This window comes from Pristis pectinata, chromosome 3 (assembly GCF_009764475.1).
Source record: "Pristis pectinata isolate sPriPec2 chromosome 3, sPriPec2.1.pri, whole genome shotgun sequence".
NCBI lineage: Eukaryota > Metazoa > Chordata > Chondrichthyes > Rhinopristiformes > Pristidae > Pristis > Pristis pectinata.
The window spans coordinates 39,534,899-39,540,898 of record NC_067407.1 but is presented as its reverse complement, the minus strand read 5'-3'; positions in this window follow the sequence as shown (position 1 = coordinate 39,540,898).

Here is a 6,000-nt window from a genome sequence, read left to right as displayed (position 1 = left end):
CAGTTCACAAGGGTGAGTCCAAGCTTCCAGTTGCCCATCACATTAATTCTCCATCCAACTTCCCCTCCAACCGTTTTGTCCCAGCCTTTTATGTGGTTCCAATGAAGACCGACGCAGGTTCGAGTAACTGCATTTCATCTTCCAGTTAGGCCAGTTGCAGCCTTCTTCATGACTGCAATATAACAGAAAAATTATCCCAAGTGTTCCAAGAGTGGGGCACTCATGTGTTCCTTGTATAATTTCCATGTAAATGGCACAGGGGATGTCGGCGTTTTGAAAAGAACTTGGACCACACTATCCCAGGAACTCCAGTCTGTTGAAGGCCAAATGTTTCCATGTCTTTTTCAACTTTTCTTCTCTTCCATTACATTGTTCATCACATGCCTCATCTCTATTTCCCTGAACATTTACCAGTTCCAAGAAAATGATCCAATTGTACCTGCTTTGAGGTACAGTATGAGTAAATTCAAATCTTTGTTTAACATGCTGGTTTACATTCCAGTTAATTTTAGTCAAGAATCATATGCCAACCTAGTTAATTAATTTTATGCACCCATTTACACTAATCTCATTTTTGTCCTTTTGTGTCCCCATAAACCACCTCGCCACTAACACTCCAGGGCAATTTACAGTGGCCAATGAACCTACCAATCCATACCTCTGGGATGTGGGAGGAAACACAGCACTGAAGAAAGCCCATGGTCACAGGGAGAATGTGCGAACTCCATACAGACAGCACCAGAGATTGAACCCAGGCTGCAGGGCTGTGAAGGTAGCAGCTCTACTAGCAGTGGCACTGTGCTGCTCTGCAGCCACTGTGTGCTGGTGATGAAGGGGAGAATGTTTGGAGGGATGGATGTAGTGCCAGTCAAGGAGGTGATAGGTCTTAGATGATGTCAAGCTTCTTGAGAGCTGTTGATGCGACACTCAACCAGGCAACTGGAGAGTACCCCACCTCACTATTGCCATGTGCCTTGTAGATGGTGAAAATACCTTGGGTGTCAGGAGCTGAGTCATTCACCACAGCATATCTAGACATTGATCCACTTTTGCATCCAGAGTTTTAAACTGGCTGGTCCAATTGAGTTTCAATGACGACTCAAAGATATTGATTGTGGGGACATGATGATGGTAATGACATTGGATGTCAAGGGTAGGTAATCAGCCTCTCTCTTATTGGAGATGGTCATTGCCTGGCATTTTTGTGATGCAAATATTACTCCACTTGTCAGCCCATGCCTGAATGTTGTCCAAATCTTGCTGCATGCAAGCACAGACTGCTTTTCTATATTGAGGAATAGAACTAAAATTTCTATACTGATCAGCAAACATCTCACTTCTGAACTTGCAGTGGAAGGCAGCTCATTGATGAAGCAGCTGAAGAGGTATGACACTACCCTAAGGAACTCCTTCAGTGACCTTCTATCACTGGAGTAACTGACTCCCCTAACAACCACAACCATTTTCCTTTTTTCCATTTATGATCCCAATTACTTGAGTGTTTTCTTCCTGATGCTCATTCAGTTCAAGCCCAGTCAGCCATAGGGTACAGAACACATCTATCATAGCTGCTATGAAAAATTATGGCCAACTTATCCTGCAAAACATAAGGAAAAGTGATTCTCAATGTGCTGATGGAAGATAGCTGCCATGATATGTGCATGCATGTGTGATGTGTGGTGTGTTTTTCTGTGAGCTGTGTGAATGTTGCAGAAGATGGTAAGAGTGTGATTGTTACAATGCTGGATATTTCATTTGGAATTTGAGAAGTTATGGAAGCAACCTTGACCAAAATGGTCATTGACATCTGAGGATCCGGGTCACCACCTGAGGTCAAAGCATCACAAGCAGTGGTGAGCTTTAGTGATCAGGAAGCCCTTTAAGAAATGCAGCCACTCAGTTAGCACAAGACCAGTTGCAAAGCTATTCAGTATATTCACTTACAACAGGCACTTAATGTAAACCAATTAGAAAAACTGTGCCAAATGTGCTTAAATTACGCGTATACAATTATATAAAGAGCACATTGAAAAACTGGGCAGCAGCAGCATTGGGAAAAGATGGTTCAATTCCAAAACAGTACTACTTTAATCCATGTATTTCTGAGCACAGAAAAATTCCTGGTACAATGTCTTTTTAATGAAATGTAAAGTGACGTTCCATTTCCAAGACTGACATAAAATATTTTATGGCACAATTAGAAGAAGGATGGTGTTCTCACTGCGAGAACTATTTATGTCAAAACTAAAATCACAAACTAAACAGATTATTGGGTTAATATCTGTTTGTAGGATCTCACTGAGAATTCCTACCTGGCAACAGAGAAAATACTTTATTCACTACAGAACACGTTGAGATATGTGAGGATGTGAAAATACTATATAAATACAAACGCTTTCATTAGTGGCTTTTTGACCGCTTAAGAATTGTAACCTTGTGCTGCTATCGATTTTCATGGGGAAGAATATAAACTTGCTTCCTCAGACAGAAGGTCCCATGCAGACTTTCAAGTGAAGTCCCTGGGATAGTTTGAATGAATCCACAGCAGAAAGTTGAAGAGAGTTACATTGATGGATGCTGCCTGTGCCACCCCTGTGATGGATTTTGGCTGGAGGTCAGCTAGAGGTTTGCTGCACAACTCGGTTACCAAATCCCAAATAAACTGAAGTTTGTGTAAGCACTGTCTGACAGATGGAGATCTGTCAGACTTGTGCAGGGCTACTTACTGCTACATGAATTACTTGGATTTCTGAAAGGGAAGTCATGTTTGACCAATGTACTGGAGTTGTTTGAGGATGTAACTAGTAGAATAAAGGAAAAACCAGTAGATGTGGTGCATTTGGATTTTTAGAAAGCTTTTGACAAAGTCCCACATAAAAAGTTAGTGTCCAGAATTAAGCCACATGGTATTGGGGGCCGTGGGGAGGGTAAGTGAGGGGTAACATACTGGCATGAACTGAAATTTAATTGACAAACAGAAAACTAAGAGTATCTACCACAGATATTAATGCTTGGGCCTCAACTATTTACAACATACATCAATCGTTTGAATGAGGGAACCAAATGTAATATTTCAAAGTTTGCCAATGACACTAAACTGGGTGGGATTATGAACTGTGAGTAAGATGCAAAAAGGCATCAAGGTGTTTTAGGCAGGTTGAGCGAGGGGGCAAAGATATGGTAGAAGCAGTCCAACAAGGATAAATGTGAAGTTATTCACCTTGGGAGGAAAATCAGAAAGGCGGCATATGATTTACAGAGATTTGAGTGTCCCTGTGCATCTGTCACTGAAAGCAAACATGCAGGTGCAGCAAGCAGTTAAGAAGGCAAATGGTATGTTGTCCTTCAATAGTAAGAGGATTTCAGTCCAGGAGAGGGTGTTTTGTTGCAATCCTACAGAGTCCACACTTGGAATGTTGTGTGCAGTTCCGGTTTCCTCATCTAAGAAAGGATATCCCTGCCATAGAGAGATTGCAGCAAATGTTAAACAGACTGATTCCTGGGATGGTGGGACTGTCCTTTGAGAAGAGATTAAGTTCAGGAGATCTGTATTCACTAAAGCATGGAAGGATGACAGGGGATGTGTTGAAACTGACAAAATTCTGACAGAGCAAAACAGACTAGATGTTTCTCATGGGCTGGGGTGTCCAGAACAAGAAGCCACAGTCTCGAGATACAAGGCAAGAGATTTAAGATTGAGATAAAGTGAAATGTTTTCACCCAGAACTTGGTGAATCTGTGTAGTTCACTCACACACAGGGCTGAAGAAGCCAAGTCACTGAATATGTTTGTGACAGAAAAGCTTCTAGACAAATAAGGCATCAAGGAGTATGTGGAGAGAGCAGAATATGGTATTGAGATAGATGATCAGCCTTGCTAGTATTAAATGGAATAGCAGACTCGAGGGGCTGAATGGCCTACTCCTACTCCTGTTTTCTATGTTTGTAGTTGAATGGGGAATCAGATCCAATCTGACCTATCTACCCCCTGATATTGATGCTTCTGTCCTTCTCCAAAATTAATATGTTAGGAAATTAAAATTAATAAGTCTTTTCTGGAAGTACTGTAGTTACTGTGGTAAGAATTGCTACACCACATCAATTGGCACAAAATCTCAGCAAAAGGATAATAATAACAAAACAGGAACATATGTGAGAAGTCATAGGAAACTGTAGGAAAAGATCATATTATTGGGTCAGTTAAATGAACTTCCAAACATAGATCAGCCCCGAATAATTCTGGATCTCCACCTTATTCATTGGCTAACCCAATCTTAGTTATGTTGGAATAAATTAAGACTATCATCTAAGTAGCTAGATTCTTTTGTGACTACAGGACATCTCAAAATACTTTACAGCCAATGAAATAATCCTGGATTATAGTCACTGTTGTGAGAAGAAAGGGAGCAAATTGCATAAACGTCTAAACATTGTTTCAGAACCCCATTGAACGTTCAAACTATGTTCTTGCCAGTCTCAGGTTTGCACTCAACAAAACCCACCTATCACCACCAAAAAAACACTTGAAACACTAACTGGTTGGAGATTTGAAGATTCCTGTCCCATTTTCCAATCATATTTCAGGTAACTGTAATTTAGTAGTTTAAGGATTACAAGTGAGGAAAGAGAGGAATTGAAGAAAATAATTTTCTTTCAAAAAGTGATGGGTGTCTGGAACCCATTGCCTGAAAGAGAGGTGGAAGCAGTAACCTCATCACATGCAAAACTATCTGGATGATCACATGATATTCTATAACCTACAAGGACTGCTAGCTCTTAAGTTCATTAGTTTGTCTCGCTCTTTTTGACTAAAATGAACTCAATAGGCCAAAGGCTTTCCTTCCCTGCTATAAACTTCTAGGATGCTATGAACCTGTACATTGTACTCATAACTGGGATTACCAATAAGTGGTCCTGGATGCCCAAAATATTGATTATTCCATTGCTGAGCAATAACATGACTTGCATGATAAGCAAGAAATATTGTACAAAAATACTGAATAAATTCAAAGAAATGAATACTGAATTCCGGTACTGATAATGACTGATCTAACTATGAATGACTGTAACTGCTACTATTGAAAAATTATTTGACTGGAAAAACATAAATATACATGGAATACCCACATTGTTCCATATAGATGTTAATTGCAGGCTTTATTGTCATTTGGAAACTTCACTGAATATGCAGCACATACTGGCACTTGTTCTTGTGTGGGTGGCAAGCAGGCATTGGTATGGAGGAAAACAACACATGTAATTAAAGTGCTCCCTGGCCTACTTTCAGACACCCACACAAACTCAAGCTATCACGACCCACAGACCCTGTCAGAATTACTAATGTACAAGAGCTAAATCATGTTAAAGTTACTCATCTAAAAAAAACAATCTTATAAGGTGAAAATATATGCATTTACCCTTCATCTTCCTTTGTTTTATGAAATCAAAAAGAATCATTTACCTCTATATGCATGTGAATTTTTTTGTTAGTTCTTTCTGCATTTTAAAGGATCTGAATTGAAAATGAGCATTAATAAATGCAGCATTTCTGACTCATGATGAATGTTGAATTATTGTCCTGCTTTCATCTGGGAGATTCCACTGACTCACAGGAATCCCAAGACAGAAGGAAGGATTTCAATAATCTGCAGTCTCTGGAGCTCCTAATATCACTGTGAAAAAGTGAAATCCCTTAAAATTCTGATCTGGTACAATGGGGAAGTGAAAATGGTTGGACATTAACCAGCTTTTACATTTTGGGCAGACCTGTTTCCTGGGTTGGAAGTCATTAGTAATTTTAAAAGGACAAGGGGCTACTTGATTCTACAGGGGCACTTCCCTCAAGCTGGGAATGAAATGGCTGTGGTCCATTACTGTAGTAAAAGGGGGCCTGGTAGATCCAAGGAACTCTATTAAATGTTAAACATTGCAGTATTATTGAATTAAAATGTTGAAAACAGACACTAAATGGGTGCAGTGGTATTAAGGCAATTCTTTTTAA